Here is a 17,248-nt window from a genome sequence, read left to right as displayed (position 1 = left end):
CTGCAGACACAACGCTGACATGTTAGGGTGCCTACAACAGGTAATGTACAATACTGTATTTATTCAGCACACATTCAATATTCACCACCTGTAATTGAATCATGATAACAGTTTAATCCTCTTATTTCACATACCTTTACAAATTGAATGTTATAATAACTTCTTTTTTTTTTTTTGCTGTATTGGAAATAAATTATTATCGTTAACTGTGGACTTTGAGAGTCAGTTGCTGTCTACACATAACTCGATACATTCAACACAGTGGTTTTCAGTGCGATCGGGACACAATCATCAATAGCAGAGAGTGATCACAACTTCCGGCTGCATACACAGCTTATTTCTAAAGACAGATGTGATACAGTAAAGATGAATTCAAAAAGCGTCTCGGGAAATTAACTCTTTATCAATTCTGTAATCTATAAAATGTCCCAAAATAATGTAAAAAAAAAATAAAAATGCACAATTGCACAGGGATCTAAAGTGTGATCTTCAAATTGCTCTTTTTTGTCCCTCAGACTGTGAACAGCTGAAACCATTCGGTAGAGTAATATTTGACAAGCAGTCGATGATACAACAATTTAACACATGTTTACTCTTTACTCTGGGGCAACAACATCTAAACACACGTACGCGTCAAAAAATGTATTTCAGCTCATGCAACGTGTTTCAACTTGCAGCGAACATGTTGCTGATGCTGATTATATCGTGTATATATATATTTTTTTGACTTTCTACAGTAGTAGTAGTTGAAACCTACCGCTTGTTAGCGTCCCCTCCATCCAGACAATTCCGACATGAACCCAGAGTTGACAGCTGCTATCTGATGAAACACGAAGTCTTTGCGCTCCTGTCTCTGTTGACATCGAAGTCGACGCCTCTCAGTGAATCATTCTCACTCAGATCAGCTGGACGCGACAGACCAGTAACCGTGCTGCCTTCAACTGCAGCCTGGAATATAGGAAAAAGAGCATGCACACAGTGGGTTTCACTCCTTTAGGGGATTTGTTTTGAGGAGGAGCGTATAAAGACAACAGAACATAAAAAAACAAAACGCGACTCCGACGACGACGCGAGAGAGATCAGTGGCAATAAATAGTAAAAAAGTAAATTCCTAGTCACGACAGTGCTAATATTATATCATCTGAAATCACGGAACATTATGTTGGACAAGTGTCTTTTGGTACTTTTATTTTGAAGGTATTTTTCCGGAAAAGTTTATATAGTTTTGTGTGTGTCTTAAGGCTGGTGGAAAATGAGTAATCACTGCCCTCCAGTGGTCACAGTGAGGAACTACAACATTACATTAGATTCGTTACCAACACATAAATCCTCAGTCATAAAAAGTATAAAGTGTCATAGTATAGCATGCCATGAAAAATGTCATATGAAAATGACCAAAGTATCACAAAACACCATGAACATTACCGTAGTATAAAATGTCATAGTATAGTATGCCACAAAAAATATCTTTAAAAATGTCAGAGAATATTATTCCATAGCAATGGTCATAAAAAAACATAGTATAGCATGTTGTAAAAAAACTCATAAACATTCATAACAAATATCATAGCATAGTATGTCATAAAAATATCACAAACAATGTCATAATAGCATAGTATACTATGCCATAAAAAGTCATACAAGCCATTGTAATTTATGTCACAAAAATGTCATAAAAATGTCAAAGTACTGTATGCCACAAACAAATCTGTCAAAAATATCAGAGAATATTATTGCATTAAAAAATGGCATAAAAAGTTGTAGTATAAGATGTACAGCATGTTGTAAAAATAAAAAACTCCTAACAATTCACAACAAAAGTCATAAAAATGACACAAAATGTCATTAAAAAGTCATACTGTAGTATGCCATTAAATATGTCATCAAATCACTCCAACTAGCATCAAGACGTACACTGCTATGACATTTAATGAGACGTTTTCAATATGTGTTTAGATCATGCACTGTTCTCATACACGTGTTTAGAATCACGAGTATCTTCCGCCCTCTTGTGGCGACCGTGAATAACTACATTACATTACGCTACGTTAAATAGGTTGGCTAATACTGCGGTGTATTTAGCAGAATATTTACACTTTGTCATCAAACAATATAAATGCGCAACGTAATGCATTCATATAAAGAGTTCTGCAGCAAATCTTACTCCCCTGAATGTCTTGTTTACCTCCATTTGTATAGAGCGGCCAGTTAGCTTGAATATGTGTTTAGAATTATGAGGGTCGTCGCCCTCTAGTGGTCACAACGAGGAACTGCACTATTAGATTAGTCAATGAACACATTATACAGCACTAGCTTTTCAGGTATACAAAGTAACCAACATCTTCTCATCCTTCAGTGGTAATAACACAGATATTTATCACAATTATGGTTGTGACAGTTATTCTGTCTTTTTTATGCTTAAAGTTTAGAATCTACAGTAATAGAAGAAATATGTAGTAGATGAAATAAATCTAAAAAGTCAGAACCTAACCCGTATTAACTAAAAATATACTGTTGAAGCTCCAAAACTCCCTCACGTCTCTTGTTATTTAAATGTAGTAACTTCACGATCCAGTAACTACTTTACCCTGGATATTCCTCATGTTTAAACACACTAATGTTGGCCAAACTGGTTTCAGGTATTATGCACCTTTTAAATGAAATGAATGCAAACTGTTCTCAAACTAGTCCTGCATTCTCATTTAAAACTCTATTGTCTGATGTTTTTATGACTCTTGTAGGTGTTTTTAATTCCTGTTTATTGTGTAATTTTGTAGTTTTAATCTTAATTTGACTAATCCTAACCCTGGTTAAATAACGATTAAATTAGAGAAAGAATATTTATTATAATCCCACTAATAATGATTCGTACACAGTGATATGTTATATACAACGTGTATAACGATTGTACAGGTATTAACCTGTGTGTTTATGCCATATGTTGAATGTAGAGTTATAATGGTAATATTATTATTTTTGCAGTAGTTTTGTTTCAGGTTTTTTGACTTTGTTCACAATAATTTCAAAGAGTTAACCGTAAGTTTGTGTTTGTATTTATATTTGCATTGAAAAACAATTATGAAATGAATGTGACATAGTTCTTCATTGTGGCCACTAGAGGATAGACAACCCTCATCAATCTAAATACACACATTTTAGACTGGTTTCCAAAACAAAAATCGGATATTAAAACGTCGTCAACACAACAGGTGGACATTTATTATATTTTATATTTCCTGAAGAAGAAAGAAATCAAGGAAACAGCCACAACAGCTGTTTTGATTGTCATCAATATGTAGGCTACAAATACCTTCAAAATAAAACAATCAAATGAGGAGACAGTGTTTGTAATATCCTGTCCAAGTGTGTAAATAAAGGTGGACAAAACGTAGCTATTTGTTAAACTGACTTAAATTTCATAGTCTCTAGCTGTGACCACCAGACAATAGAATTATCATTAATTTAGTAATAATCAAACTATCAATAAGCCGTACAAATTTATACCAATAACAATGTAGACAGTGCAACAAAAATATCATAAAAAGTCACAGTTTAGCATGTCGAAAAAGACAATCAAAATGTCATAGTTTAGCACGTCGAAAAGGATTACAAAAAGAGTCATAGTATTGCATGTGGAAAAAGATTTTAAAAAATGATAGTATAGCATGTCGAAAAACATAAAAACGTCATAGTATAGCATGTTGAAAAACATGAATAAGTAGTGGTATGGCATGTCCAAAAAGATAATAAACATGTTGTAGTATAGTATGTCGAAAAAGATCATACATTTGATCAAAAAACAAGTCCCATATGGTCTAGCGGTCAGGATTCCTGGTTTTAACCCAGGCGGCCCGGGTTCGACACCCGGTATGGGAATGAGATTTTAATAAGATCCTGAAATGCACGTTGAAAAAGATGATAAAAAAGTCAGCCAAGCACGTCGAAAAATATCATAAAAAAGTCACAGTTTAGCATGTCGAAAAAGACAATCAAAATGTTATAGTTTAGCACGTCGAAAAGGATTACAAAAACAGTCATAGTATTGCATGTGGAAAAAGATTTTAAAAAATGATAGTATAGCATGTCGAAAAACATATAAACGTCATAGTATAGCATGTTGAAAAACATAAAAACATAGTGGTATGGCATGTCCAAAAAGATAATAAAAACGTGATAGTATAGCATGTCGAAAAACATAAAAACGTCATAGTATAGCATGTTGAAAAACATAAATAAGTAGTGGTATGGCATGTCCAAAAAGATAATAAACATGTTGTAGTACAGTATGTCGAAAAAGATCATACATTTGATTAAAAAACAAGTCCCATATGGTCTAGCGGTCAGGATTCCTGGTTTTCACCCAGGCGGCCCGGGTTCGACTCCCGGTATGGGAATGAGATTTTAATAAGATCCTGAAATGCACGTTGAAAAAGATGATTAAAAAAGTCAGCCAAGCACGTCGAAAAATATCATAAAAAAGTCACAGGTTAGCATGTCGAAAAAGACAATCAAAATGTTATAGTTTAGCACGTCGAAAAGGATTACAAAAAGAGTCATAGTATTGCATGTGGAAAAAGATTTTAAAAAATGATAGTATAGCATGTCGAAAAACATATAAACGTCATAGTATAGCATGTTGAAAAACATAAAAACATAGTGGTATGGCATGTCCAAAAAGATAATAAAAACGTGATAGTATAGCATGTCGAAAAACATAAAAACGTCATAGTATAGCATGTTGAAAAACATAAATAAGTAGTGGTATGGCATGTCCAAAAAGATAATAAACATGTTGTAGTACAGTATGTCGAAAAAGATCATACATTTGATCAAAAAACATGTCCCATATGGTCTAGCGGTCAGGATTCCTGGTTTTCACCCAGGCGGCCCGGGTTCGACTCCCGGTATGGGAATGAGATTTTAATAAGATCCTGAAATGCACGTTGAAAAAGATGATAAAAAAGTCAGCCAAGCACGTCGAAAAATATCATAAAAAAGTCACAGTTTAGCATGTCGAAAAAGACAATCAAAATGTTATAGTTTAGCACGTCGAAAAGGATTACAAAAACAGTCATAGTATTGCATGTGGAAAAAGATTTTAAAAAATGATAGTATAGCATGTCGAAAAACATATAAACGTCATAGTATAGCATGTTGAAAAACATAAAAACATAGTGGTATGGCATGTCCAAAAAGATAATAAAAACGTGATAGTATAGCATGTCGAAAAACATAAAAACGTCATAGTATAGCATGTTGAAAAACATAAATAAGTAGTGGTATGGCATGTCCAAAAAGATAATAAACATGTTGTAGTACAGTATGTCGAAAAAGATCATACATTTGATCAAAAAACAAGTCCCATATGGTCTAGCGGTCAGGATTCCTGGTTTTCACCCAGGCGGCCCGGGTTCGACTCCCGGTATGGGAATGAGATTTTAATAAGATCCTGAAATGCACGTTGAAAAAGATGATAAAAAAGTCAGCCAAGCACGTCGAAAAATATCATAAAAAAGTCACAGTTTAGCATGTCGAAAAAGACAATCAAAATGTTATAGTTTAGCACGTCGAAAAGGATTACAAAAACAGTCATAGTATTGCATGTGGAAAAAGATTTTAAAAAATGATAGTATAGCATGTCGAAAAACATATAAACGTCATAGTATAGCATGTTGAAAAACATAAAAACATAGTGGTATGGCATGTCCAAAAAGATAATAAAAACGTGATAGTATAGCATGTCGAAAAACATAAAAACGTCATAGTATAGCATGTTGAAAAACATAAATAAGTAGTGGTATGGCATGTCCAAAAAGATAATAAACATGTTGTAGTACAGTATGTCGAAAAAGATCATACATTTGATCAAAAAACAAGTCCCATATGGTCTAGCGGTCAGGATTCCTGGTTTTCACCCAGGCGGCCTGGGTTCGACTCCCGGTATGGGAATGAGATTTTAATAAGATCCTGAAATGCACGTTGAAAAAGATGATAAAAAAGTCAGCCAAGCACGTCGAAAAATATCATAAAAAAGTCACAGTTTAGCATGTCGAAAAAGACAATCAAAATGTTATAGTTTAGCACGTCGAAAAGGATTACAAAAACAGTCATAGTATTGCATGTGGAAAAAGATTTTAAAAAATGATAGTATAGCATGTCGAAAAACATATAAACGTCATAGTATAGCATGTTGAAAAACATAAAAACATAGTGGTATGGCATGTCCAAAAAGATAATAAAAACGTGATAGTATAGCATGTCGAAAAACATAAAAACGTCATAGTATAGCATGTTGAAAAACATAAATAAGTAGTGGTATGGCATGTCCAAAAAGATAATAAACATGTTGTAGTACAGTATGTCGAAAAAGATCATACATTTGATCAAAAAACATGTCCCATATGGTCTAGCGGTCAGGATTCCTGGTTTTCACCCAGGTGGCCCGGGTTCGACTCCCGGTATGGGAATGAAATTTTAATAAGATCCTGAAATGCATGTTGATAAAGATGATAAAAAAGTCAGCCAAGCACATCGAAAAATATCATAAAAAAGTCACAGGTTAGCATGTCGAAAAAGACAATCAAAATGTTATAGTTTAGCACGTCGAAAAGGATTACAAAAAGAGTCATAGTATTGCATGTGGAAAAAGATTTTAAAAAATGATAGTATAGCATGTCGAAAAACATAAAAACGTCATAGTATAGCATGTTGAAAAACATAAATAAGTAGTGGTATGGCATGTCCAAAAAGATAATAAACATGTTGTAGTATAGTATGTCGAAAAAGATCATACATTTGATCAAAAAACAAGTCCCATATGGTCTAGCGGTCAGGATTCCTGGTTTTCACCCAGGCGGCCCGGGTTCGACTCCCGGTATGGGAATGAGATTTTAATAAGATCCTGAAATGCACGTTGAAAAAGATGATAAAAAAGTCAGCCAAGCACGTCGAAAAATATCATAAAAAAGTCACAGTTTAGCATGTCGAAAAAGACAATCAAAATGTTATAGTTTAGCACGTCGAAAAGGATTACAAAAACAGTCATAGTATTGCATGTGGAAAAAGATTTAAAAAAATGATAGTATAGCATGTCGAAAAACATATAAACGTCATAGTATAGCATGTTGAAAAACATAAAAACATAGTGGTATGGCATGTCCAAAAAGATAATAAAAACGTGATAGTATAGCATGTCGAAAAACATAAAAACGTCATAGTATAGCATGTTGAAAAACATAAATAAGTAGTGGTATGGCATGTCCAAAAAGATAATAAACATGTTGTAGTACAGTATGTCGAAAAAGATCATACATTTGATCAAAAAACAAGTCCCATATGGTCTAGCGGTCAGTATTCCTGGTTTTCAGCCAGGTGGCCCGGGTTCGACTCCCGGTATGGGAATGAAATCTTAATAAGATCCTGAAATGCATGTTGATAAAGATGATAAAAAAGTCAGCCAAGCACATCGAAAAATATCATAAAAAATTCACAGGTTAGCATGTCGAAAAAGACAATCAAAATGTTATAGTTTAGCACGTCGAAAAGGATTACAAAAAGAGTCATAGTATTGCATGTGGAAAAAGATTTTAAAAAATGATAGTATAGCATGTCGAAAAACATAAAAACGTCATAGTATAGCATGTTGAAAAACATAAATAAGTAGTGGTATGGCATGTCCAAAAAGATAATAAACATGTTGTAGTACAGTATGTCGAAAAAGATCATACATTTGATCAAAAAACAAGTCCCATATGGTCTAGCGGTCAGTATTCCTGGTTTTCACCCAGGTGGCCCGGGTTCGACTCCCGGTATGGGAATGAAATTTTAATAAGATCCTGAAATGCATGTTGATAAAGATGATAAAAAAGTCAGCCAAGCACATCGAAAAATATCATAAAAAAGTCACAGGTTAGCATGTCGAAAAAGACAATCAAAATGTTATAGTTTAGCACGTCGAAAAGGATTACAAAAAGAGTCATAGTATTGCATGTGGAAAAAGATTTTAAAAAATGATAGTATAGCATGTCGAAAAACATAAAAACGTCATAGTATAGCATGTTGAAAAACATAAATAAGTAGTGGTATGGCATGTCCAAAAAGATAATAAACATGTTGTAGTATAGTATGTCGAAAAAGATCATACATTTGATCAAAAAACAAGTCCCATATGGTCTAGCGGTCAGGATTCCTGGTTTTCACCCAGGCGGCCCGGGTTCGACTCCCGGTATGGGAATGAGATTTTAATAAGATCCTGAAATGCACGTTGAAAAAGATGATAAAAAAGTCAGCCAAGCACGTCGAAAAATATCATAAAAAAGTCACAGTTTAGCATGTCGAAAAAGACAATCAAAATGTTATAGTTTAGCACGTCGAAAAGGATTACAAAAACAGTCATAGTATTGCATGTGGAAAAAGATTTTAAAAAATGATAGTATAGCATGTCGAAAAACATATAAACGTCATAGTATAGCATGTTGAAAAACATAAAAACATAGTGGTATGGCATGTCCAAAAAGATAATAAAAACGTGATAGTATAGCATGTCGAAAAACATAAAAACGTCATAGTATAGCATGTTGAAAAACATAAATAAGTAGTGGTATGGCATGTCCAAAAAGATAATAAACATGTTGTAGTACAGTATGTCGAAAAAGATCATACATTTGATCAAAAAACAAGTCCCATATGGTCTAGCGGTCAGGATTCCTGGTTTTCACCCAGGTGGCCCGGGTTCGACTCCCGGTATGGGAATGAAATTTTAATAAGATCCTGAAATGCATGTTGATAAAGATGATAAAAAAGTCAGCCAAGCACATCGAAAAATATCATAAAAAAGTCACAGGTTAGCATGTCGAAAAAGACAATCAAAATGTTATAGTTTAGCACGTCGAAAAGGATTACAAAAAGAGTCATAGTATTGCATGTGGAAAAAGATTTTAAAAAATGATAGTATAGCATGTCGAAAAACATAAAAACGTCATAGTATAGCATGTTGAAAAACATAAATAAGTAGTGGTATGGCATGTCCAAAAAGATAATAAACATGTTGTAGTATAGTATGTCGAAAAAGATCATACATTTGATCAAAAAACAAGTCCCATATGGTCTAGCGGTCAGGATTCCTGGTTTTCATCCAGGCGGCCCGGGTTCGACTCCCGGTATGGGAATGAGATTTTAATAAGATCCTGAAATGCACGTTGAAAAAGATGATAAAAAAGTCAGCCAAGCACGTCGAAAAATATCATAAAAAAGTCACAGTTTAGCATGTCGAAAAAGACAATCAAAATGTTATAGTTTAGCACGTCGAAAAGGATTACAAAAAGAGTCATAGTATTGCATGTGGAAAAAGATTTTAAAAAATGATAGTATAGCATGTCGAAAAACATATAAACGTCATAGTATAGCATGTTGAAAAACATAAAAACATAGTGGTATGGCATGTCCAAAAAGATAATAAAAACGTGATAGTATAGCATGTCGAAAAACATAAAAACGTCATAGTATAGCATGTTGAAAAACATAAATAAGTAGTGGTATGGCATGTCCAAAAAGATAATAAACATGTTGTAGTACAGTATGTCGAAAAAGATCATACATTTGATCAAAAAACAAGTCCCATATGGTCTAGCGGTCAGGATTCCTGGTTTTCATCCAGGTGGCCCGGGTTCGACTCCCGGTATGGGAATGAGATTTTAATAAGATCCTGAAATGCATGTTGAAAAAGATGATAAAAAAGTCAGCCAAGCACGTCGAAAAATATCATAAAAAAGTCACAGTTTAGCATGTCGAAAAAGACAATCAAAATGTTATAGTTTAGCACGTCGAAAAGGATTACAAAAAGAGTCATAGTATTGCATGTGGAAAAAGATTTTAAAAAATGATAGTATAGCATGTCGAAAAACATAAAAACGTCATAGTATAGCATGTTGAAAAACATAAATAAGTAGTGGTATGGCATGTCCAAAAAGATAATAAACATGTTGTAGTATAGTATGTCGAAAAAGATCATACATTTGATCAAAAAACAAGTCCCATATGGTCTAGCGGTCAGGATTCCTGGTTTTCGCCCGGGTTCGACTCCCGGTATGGGAATGAGATTTTAATAAGATCCTGAAATGCACGTTGATAAAGATGATAAAAAAGTCAGCCAAGCACATTGAAAAATATCATAAAAAAGTCACAGGTTAGCATGTCGAAAAAGACAATCAAAATGTTATAGTTTAGCACGTCGAAAAGGATTACAAAAACAGTCATAGTATTGCATGTGGAAAAAGATTTTAAAAAATGATAGTATAGCATGTCGAAAAACATAAAAACGTCATAGTATAGCATGTTGAAAAACATAAAAACATAGTGGTATGGCATGTCCAAAAAGATAATAAACATGTTGTAGTACAGTATGTTGAAAAAGATCATACATTTGATCAAAAAACAAGTCCCATATGGTCTAGCGGTCAGGATTCCTGGTTTTCACCCAGGTGGCCCGGGTTCGACTCCCGGTATGGGAATGAGATTTTAATAAGATCCTGAAATGCACGTTGAAAAAGATGATAAAAAAGTCAGCCAAGCACATCGAAAAATATCATAAAAAAGTCACAGGTTAGCATGTCGAAAAAGACAATCAAAATGTTATAGTTTAGCACGTCGAAAAGGATTACAAAAACAGTCATAGTATTGCATGTGGAAAAAGATTTAAAAAAATGATAGTATAGCATGTCGAAAAACATAAAAACGTCATAGTATAGCATGTTGAAAAACATAAAAACATAGTGGTATGGCATGTCCAAAAAGATAATAAAAACGTGATAGTATAGCATGTCGAAAAACATAAAAACGTCATAGTATAGCATGTTGAAAAACATGAATAAGTAGTGGTATGGCATGTCCAAAAAGATAATAAACATGTTGTAGTACAGTATGTCGAAAAAGATCATACATTTGATCAAAAAATAAGTCCCATATGGTCTAGCGGTCAGGATTCCTGGTTTTCACCCAGGTGGCCCGGGTTCGACTCCCGGTATGGGAATGAGATTTTAATAAGATCCTGAAATGCACGCTGAAAAAGATGATAAAAAAGTCAGCCAAGCACGTCGAAAAATATCATAAAAAAGTCACAGTTTAGCATGTCGAAAAAGACAATCAAAGTGTTATAGTTTAGCACGTCGAAAAGGATTACAAAAACAGTCATAGTATTGCATGTGGAAAAAGATTTTAAAAAATGATAGTATAGCATGTCGAAAAACATATAAACGTCATAGTATAGCATGTTGAAAAACATAAAAACATAGTGGTATGGCATGTCCAAAAAGATAATAAAAACGTGATAGTATAGCATGTCGAAAAACATAAAAACGTCATAGTATAGCATGTTGAAAAACATAAATAAGTAGTGGTATGGCATGTCCAAAAAGATAATAAACATGTTGTAGTACAGTATGTCGAAAAAGATCATACATTTGATCAGAAAACAAGTCCCATATGGTCTAGCGGTCAGGATTCCTGGTTTTCACCCAGGTGGCCCGGGTTCGACTCCCGGTATGGGAATGAAATTTTAATAAGATCCTGAAATGCATGTTGATAAAGATGATAAAAAAGTCAGCCAAGCACGTCGAAAAATATCATAAAAAAGTCACAGGTTAGCATGTCGAAAAAGACAATCAAAATGTTATAGTTTAGCACGTCGAAAAGGATTACAAAAAGAGTCATAGTATTGCATGTGGAAAAAGATTTTAAAAAATGATAGTATAGCATGTCGAAAAACATAAAAACGTCATAGTATAGCATGTTGAAAAACATAAATAAGTAGTGGTATGGCATGTCCAAAAAGATAATAAACATGTTGTAGTATAGTATGTCGAAAAAGATCATACATTTGATCAAAAAACAAGTCCCATATGGTCTAGCGGTCAGGATTCCTGGTTTTCACCCAGGCGGCCCGGGTTCGACTCCCGGTATGGGAATGAGATTTTAATAAGATCCTGAAATGCACGTTGAAAAAGATGATAAAAAAGTCAGCCAAGCACGTCGAAAAATATCATAAAAAAGTCACAGTTTAGCATGTCGAAAAAGACAATCAAAATGTTATAGTTTAGCACGTCGAAAAGGATTACAAAAAGAGTCATAGTATTGCATGTGGAAAAAGATTTTAAAAAATGATAGTATAGCATGTCGAAAAACATAAAAACGTCATAGTATAGCATGTTGAAAAACATAAATAAGTAGTGGTATGGCATGTCCAAAAAGATAATAAACATGTTGTAGTATAGTATGTCGAAAAAGATCATACATTTGATCAAAAAACAAGTCCCATATGGTCTAGCGGTCAGGATTCCTGGTTTTCGCCCGGGTTCGACTCCCGGTATGGGAATGAGATTTTAATAAGATCCTGAAATGCACGTTGAAAAAGATGATAAAAAAGTCAGCCAAGCACGTCGAAAAATATCATAAAAAAGTCACAGTTTAGCATGTCGAAAAAGACAATCAAAATGTTATAGTTTAGCACGTCGAAAAGGATTACAAAAACAGTCATAGTATTGCATGTGGAAAAAGATTAAAAAAAATGATAGTATAGCATGTCGAAAAACATATAAACGTCATAGTATAGCATGTTGAAAAACATAAAAACATAGTGGTATGGCATGTCCAAAAAGATAATAAAAACGTGATAGTATAGCATGTCGAAAAACATAAAAACGTCATAGTATAGCATGTTGAAAAACATAAATAAGTAGTGGTATGGCATGTCCAAAAAGATAATAAACATGTTGTAGTATAGTATGTCGAAAAAGATCATACATTTGATCAAAAAACAAGTCCCATATGGTCTAGAGGTCAGGATTCCTGGTTTTCACCCAGGCGGCCCGGGTTCGACTCCCGGTATGGGAATGAGATTTTAATAAGATCCTGAAATGCACGTTGAAAAAGATGATAAAAAAGTCAGCCAAGCACGTCGAAAAATATCATAAAAAAGTCACTGTTTAGCATGTCGAAAAAGACAATCAAAATGTTATAGTTTAGCACGTCGAAAAGGATTACAAAAAGAGTCATAGTATTGCATGTGGAAAAAGATTTTAAAAAATGATAGTATAGCATGTCGAAAAACATAAAAACGTCATAGTATAGCATGTTGAAAAACATAAATAAGTAGTGGTATGGCATGTCCAAAAAGATAATAAACATGTTGTAGTATAGTATGTCGAAAAAGATCATACATTTGATCAAAAAACAAGTCCCATATGGTCTAGCGGTCAGGATTCCTGGTTTTCACCCAGGCGGCCCGGGTTCGACTCCCGGTATGGGAATGAGATTTTAATAAGATCCTGAAATGCACGTTGAAAAAGATGATAAAAAAGTCAGCCAAGCACGTCGAAAAATATCATAAAAAAGTCACTGTTTAGCATGTCGAAAAAGACAATCAAAATGTTATAGTTTAGCACGTCGAAAAGGATTACAAAAAGAGTCATAGTATTGCATGTGGAAAAAGATTTTAAAAAATGATAGTATAGCATGTCGAAAAACATAAAAACGTCATAGTATAGCATGTTGAAAAACATAAATAAGTAGTGGTATGGCATGTCCAAAAAGATAATAAACATGTTGTAGTATAGTATGTCGAAAAAGATCATACATTTGATCAAAAAACAAGTCCCATATGGTCTAGAGGTCAGGATTCCTGGTTTTCACCCAGGCGGCCCGGGTTCGACTCCCGGTATGGGAATGAGATTTTAATAAGATCCTGAAATGCACGTTGAAAAAGATGATGAAAAAGTCAGCCAAGCACGTCGAAAAATATCATAAAAAAGTCACTGTTTAGCATGTCGAAAAAGACAATCAAAATGTTATAGTTTAGCACGTCGAAAAGGATTACAAAAAGAGTCATAGTATTGCATGTGGAAAAAGATTTTAAAAAATGATAGTATAGCATGTCGAAAAACATAAAAACGTCATAGTATAGCATGTTGAAAAACATAAATAAGTAGTGGTATGGCATGTCCAAAAAGATAATAAACATGTTGTAGTATAGTATGTCGAAAAAGATCATACATTTGATCAAAAAACAAGTCCCATATGGTCTAGCGGTCAGGATTCCTGGTTTTCGCCCGGGTTCGACTCCCGGTATGGGAATGAGATTTTAATAAGATCCTGAAATGCACGTTGAAAAAGATGATAAAAAAGTCAGCCAAGCACGTCGAAAAATATCATAAAAAAGTCACTGTTTAGCATGTCGAAAAAGACAATCAAAATGTTATAGTTTAGCACGTCGAAAAGGATTACAAAAAGAGTCATAGTATTGCATGTGGAAAAAGATTTTAAAAAATGATAGTATAGCATGTCGAAAAACATAAAAACGTCATAGTATAGCATGTTGAAAAACATAAATAAGTAGTGGTATGGCATGTCCAAAAAGATAATAAACATGTTGTAGTATAGTATGTCGAAAAAGATCATACATTTGATCAAAAAACAAGTCCCATATGGTCTAGCGGTCAGGATTCCTGGTTTTCACCCAGGCGGCCCGGGTTCGACTCCCGGTATGGGAATGAGATTTTAATAAGATCCTGAAATGCACGTTGAAAAAGATGATAAAAAAGTCAGCCAAGCACGTCGAAAAATATCATAAAAAAGTCACTGTTTAGCATGTCGAAAAAGACAATCAAAATGTTATAGTTTAGCACGTCGAAAAGGATTACAAAAAGAGTCATAGTATTGCATGTGGAAAAAGATTTTAAAAAATGATAGTATAGCATGTCGAAAAACATAAAAACGTCATAGTATAGCATGTTGAAAAACATAAATAAGTAGTGGTATGGCATGTCCAAAAAGATAATAAACATGTTGTAGTATAGTATGTCGAAAAAGATCATACATTTGATCAAAAAACAAGTCCCATATGGTCTAGAGGTCAGGATTCCTGGTTTTCACCCAGGCGGCCCGGGTTCGACTCCCGGTATGGGAATGAGATTTTAATAAGATCCTGAAATGCACGTTGAAAAAGATGATAAAAAAGTCAGCCAAGCACGTCGAAAAATATCATAAAAAAGTCACTGTTTAGCATGTCGAAAAAGACAATCAAAATGTTATAGTTTAGCACGTCGAAAAGGATTACAAAAAGAGTCATAGTATTGCATGTGGAAAAAGATTTTAAAAAATGATAGTATAGCATGTCGAAAAACATAAAAACGTCATAGTATAGCATGTTGAAAAACATAAATAAGTAGTGGTATGGCATGTCCAAAAAGATAATAAACATGTTGTAGTATAGTATGTCGAAAAAGATCATACATTTGATCAAAAAACAAGTCCCATATGGTCTAGCGGTCAGGATTCCTGGTTTTCGCCCGGGTTCGACTCCCGGTATGGGAATGAGATTTTAATAAGATCCTGAAATGCACGTTGAAAAAGATGATAAAAAAGTCAGCCAAGCACGTCGAAAAATATCATAAAAAAGTCACTGTTTAGCATGTCGAAAAAGACAATCAAAATGTTATAGTTTAGCACGTCGAAAAGGATTACAAAAAGAGTCATAGTATTGCATGTGGAAAAAGATTTTAAAAAATGATAGTATAGCATGTCGAAAAACATAAAAACGTCATAGTATAGCATGTTGAAAAACATAAATAAGTAGTGGTATGGCATGTCCAAAAAGATAATAAACATGTTGTAGTATAGTATGTCGAAAAAGATCATACATTTGATCAAAAAACAAGTCCCATATGGTCTAGCGGTCAGGATTCCTGGTTTTCACCCAGGCGGCCCGGGTTCGACTCCCGGTATGGGAATGAGATTTTAATAAGATCCTGAAATGCACGTTGAAAAAGATGATAAAAAAGTCAGCCAAGCACGTCGAAAAATATCATAAAAAAGTCACTGTTTAGCATGTCGAAAAAGACAATCAAAATGTTATAGTTTAGCACGTCGAAAAGGATTACAAAAAGAGTCATAGTATTGCATGTGGAAAAAGATTTTAAAAAATGATAGTATAGCATGTCGAAAAACATAAAAACGTCATAGTATAGCATGTTGAAAAACATAAATAAGTAGTGGTATGGCATGTCCAAAAAGATAATAAACATGTTGTAGTATAGTATGTCGAAAAAGATCATACATTTGATCAAAAAACAAGTCCCATATGGTCTAGCGGTCAGGATTCCTGGTTTTCACCCAGGCGGCCCGGGTTCGACTCCCGGTATGGGAATGAGATTTTAATAAGATCCTGAAATGCACGTTGAAAAAGATGATAAAAAAGTCAGCCAAGCACGTCGAAAAATATCATAAAAAAGTCACTGTTTAGCATGTCGAAAAAGACAATCAAAATGTTATAGTTTAGCACGTCGAAAAGGATTACAAAAAGAGTCATAGTATTGCATGTGGAAAAAGATTTTAAAAAATGATAGTATAGCATGTCGAAAAACATAAAAACGTCATAGTATAGCATGTTGAAAAACATAAATAAGTAGTGGTATGGCATGTCCAAAAAGATAATAAACATGTTGTAGTATAGTATGTCGAAAAAGATCATACATTTGATCAAAAAACAAGTCCCATATGGTCTAGCGGTCAGGATTCCTGGTTTTCGCCCGGGTTCGACTCCCGGTATGGGAATGAGATTTTAATAAGATCCTGAAATGCACGTTGAAAAAGATGATAAAAAAGTCAGCCAAGCACGTCGAAAAATATCATAAAAAAGTCACAGTTTAGCATGTCGAAAAAGACAATCAAAATGTTATAGTTTAGCACGTCGAAAAGGATTACAAAAACAGGCATAGTATTGCATGTGGAAAAAGATTTTAAAAAATGATAGTATAGCATGTCGAAAAACATAAAAACGTCATAGTATAGCATGTTGAAAAACATAAATAAGTAGTGGTATGGCATGTCCAAAAAGATAATAAACATGTTGTAGTATAGTATGTCGAAAAAGATCATACATTTGATCAAAAAACAAGTCCCATATGGTCTAGCGGTCAGGATTCCTGGTTTTCGCCCGGGTTCGACCCCCGGTATGGGAATGAGATTTTAATAAGATCCTGAAATGCACGTTGAAAAAGATGATAAAAAAGTCAGCCAAGCACGTCGAAAAATATCATAAAAAAGTCACTGTTTAGCATGTCGAAAAAGACAATCAAAATGTTATAGTTTAGCACGTCGAAAAGGATTACAAAAAGAGTCATAGTATTGCATGTGGAAAAAGATTTTAAAAAATGATAGTATAGCATGTCGAAAAACATAAAAACGTCATAGTATAGCA

At 33.9% G+C, this 17,248-nt stretch overlaps 23 non-coding genes across 23 annotated transcripts; all 23 read left to right on the top strand.

The window, feature by feature from the left end:
- The first annotated feature begins 4,322 nt into the window (after positions 1-4,322).
- trnae-uuc (transfer RNA glutamic acid (anticodon UUC)) lies at positions 4,323-4,394 on the top strand. Its single transcript has one exon. It is a non-coding gene; the product is annotated as a tRNA-Glu (tRNA).
- Positions 4,395-4,841: 447 nt separating this feature from the next.
- On the top strand, positions 4,842-4,913 carry trnae-uuc (transfer RNA glutamic acid (anticodon UUC)). Its single transcript has one exon. It is a non-coding gene; the product is annotated as a tRNA-Glu (tRNA).
- Positions 4,914-5,359: 446 nt separating this feature from the next.
- Positions 5,360-5,431, top strand: trnae-uuc (transfer RNA glutamic acid (anticodon UUC)). Its single transcript has one exon. It is a non-coding gene; the product is annotated as a tRNA-Glu (tRNA).
- A 446-nt stretch (positions 5,432-5,877) lies between these two features.
- On the top strand, positions 5,878-5,949 carry trnae-uuc (transfer RNA glutamic acid (anticodon UUC)). Its single transcript has one exon. It is a non-coding gene; the product is annotated as a tRNA-Glu (tRNA).
- Positions 5,950-6,395: 446 nt separating this feature from the next.
- trnae-uuc (transfer RNA glutamic acid (anticodon UUC)) lies at positions 6,396-6,467 on the top strand. Its single transcript has one exon. It is a non-coding gene; the product is annotated as a tRNA-Glu (tRNA).
- Positions 6,468-6,811: 344 nt separating this feature from the next.
- Positions 6,812-6,883, top strand: trnae-uuc (transfer RNA glutamic acid (anticodon UUC)). The gene has a single exon. It is a non-coding gene; the product is annotated as a tRNA-Glu (tRNA).
- Positions 6,884-7,329: 446 nt separating this feature from the next.
- Positions 7,330-7,401, top strand: trnae-uuc (transfer RNA glutamic acid (anticodon UUC)). The gene has a single exon. It is a non-coding gene; the product is annotated as a tRNA-Glu (tRNA).
- Positions 7,402-7,745: 344 nt separating this feature from the next.
- On the top strand, positions 7,746-7,817 carry trnae-uuc (transfer RNA glutamic acid (anticodon UUC)). The gene has a single exon. It is a non-coding gene; the product is annotated as a tRNA-Glu (tRNA).
- Positions 7,818-8,161: 344 nt separating this feature from the next.
- Positions 8,162-8,233, top strand: trnae-uuc (transfer RNA glutamic acid (anticodon UUC)). The gene has a single exon. It is a non-coding gene; the product is annotated as a tRNA-Glu (tRNA).
- Positions 8,234-8,679: 446 nt separating this feature from the next.
- On the top strand, positions 8,680-8,751 carry trnae-uuc (transfer RNA glutamic acid (anticodon UUC)). The gene has a single exon. It is a non-coding gene; the product is annotated as a tRNA-Glu (tRNA).
- A 344-nt stretch (positions 8,752-9,095) lies between these two features.
- Positions 9,096-9,167, top strand: trnae-uuc (transfer RNA glutamic acid (anticodon UUC)). The gene has a single exon. It is a non-coding gene; the product is annotated as a tRNA-Glu (tRNA).
- A 446-nt stretch (positions 9,168-9,613) lies between these two features.
- trnae-uuc (transfer RNA glutamic acid (anticodon UUC)) lies at positions 9,614-9,685 on the top strand. Its single transcript has one exon. It is a non-coding gene; the product is annotated as a tRNA-Glu (tRNA).
- Positions 9,686-10,436: 751 nt separating this feature from the next.
- On the top strand, positions 10,437-10,508 carry trnae-uuc (transfer RNA glutamic acid (anticodon UUC)). The gene has a single exon. It is a non-coding gene; the product is annotated as a tRNA-Glu (tRNA).
- A 446-nt stretch (positions 10,509-10,954) lies between these two features.
- trnae-uuc (transfer RNA glutamic acid (anticodon UUC)) lies at positions 10,955-11,026 on the top strand. Its single transcript has one exon. It is a non-coding gene; the product is annotated as a tRNA-Glu (tRNA).
- Positions 11,027-11,472: 446 nt separating this feature from the next.
- Positions 11,473-11,544, top strand: trnae-uuc (transfer RNA glutamic acid (anticodon UUC)). The gene has a single exon. It is a non-coding gene; the product is annotated as a tRNA-Glu (tRNA).
- A 344-nt stretch (positions 11,545-11,888) lies between these two features.
- trnae-uuc (transfer RNA glutamic acid (anticodon UUC)) lies at positions 11,889-11,960 on the top strand. The gene has a single exon. It is a non-coding gene; the product is annotated as a tRNA-Glu (tRNA).
- An 853-nt stretch (positions 11,961-12,813) lies between these two features.
- Positions 12,814-12,885, top strand: trnae-uuc (transfer RNA glutamic acid (anticodon UUC)). Its single transcript has one exon. It is a non-coding gene; the product is annotated as a tRNA-Glu (tRNA).
- Positions 12,886-13,229: 344 nt separating this feature from the next.
- On the top strand, positions 13,230-13,301 carry trnae-uuc (transfer RNA glutamic acid (anticodon UUC)). The gene has a single exon. It is a non-coding gene; the product is annotated as a tRNA-Glu (tRNA).
- A 344-nt stretch (positions 13,302-13,645) lies between these two features.
- Positions 13,646-13,717, top strand: trnae-uuc (transfer RNA glutamic acid (anticodon UUC)). Its single transcript has one exon. It is a non-coding gene; the product is annotated as a tRNA-Glu (tRNA).
- Positions 13,718-14,468: 751 nt separating this feature from the next.
- On the top strand, positions 14,469-14,540 carry trnae-uuc (transfer RNA glutamic acid (anticodon UUC)). Its single transcript has one exon. It is a non-coding gene; the product is annotated as a tRNA-Glu (tRNA).
- A 344-nt stretch (positions 14,541-14,884) lies between these two features.
- On the top strand, positions 14,885-14,956 carry trnae-uuc (transfer RNA glutamic acid (anticodon UUC)). Its single transcript has one exon. It is a non-coding gene; the product is annotated as a tRNA-Glu (tRNA).
- Positions 14,957-15,707: 751 nt separating this feature from the next.
- Positions 15,708-15,779, top strand: trnae-uuc (transfer RNA glutamic acid (anticodon UUC)). The gene has a single exon. It is a non-coding gene; the product is annotated as a tRNA-Glu (tRNA).
- A 344-nt stretch (positions 15,780-16,123) lies between these two features.
- On the top strand, positions 16,124-16,195 carry trnae-uuc (transfer RNA glutamic acid (anticodon UUC)). The gene has a single exon. It is a non-coding gene; the product is annotated as a tRNA-Glu (tRNA).
- The last annotated feature ends 1,053 nt before the right edge of the window (positions 16,196-17,248 follow it).

Source organism: Anarhichas minor, unplaced genomic scaffold, assembly GCF_050575085.1.
Source record: "Anarhichas minor isolate MPS153535 unplaced genomic scaffold, ASM5057508v1 ptg000007l, whole genome shotgun sequence".
Lineage (NCBI taxonomy): Eukaryota > Metazoa > Chordata > Actinopteri > Perciformes > Anarhichadidae > Anarhichas > Anarhichas minor.
Note: the sequence above shows the minus strand (reverse complement) of the source record. Positions and strands in the feature narration are given on the sequence as shown.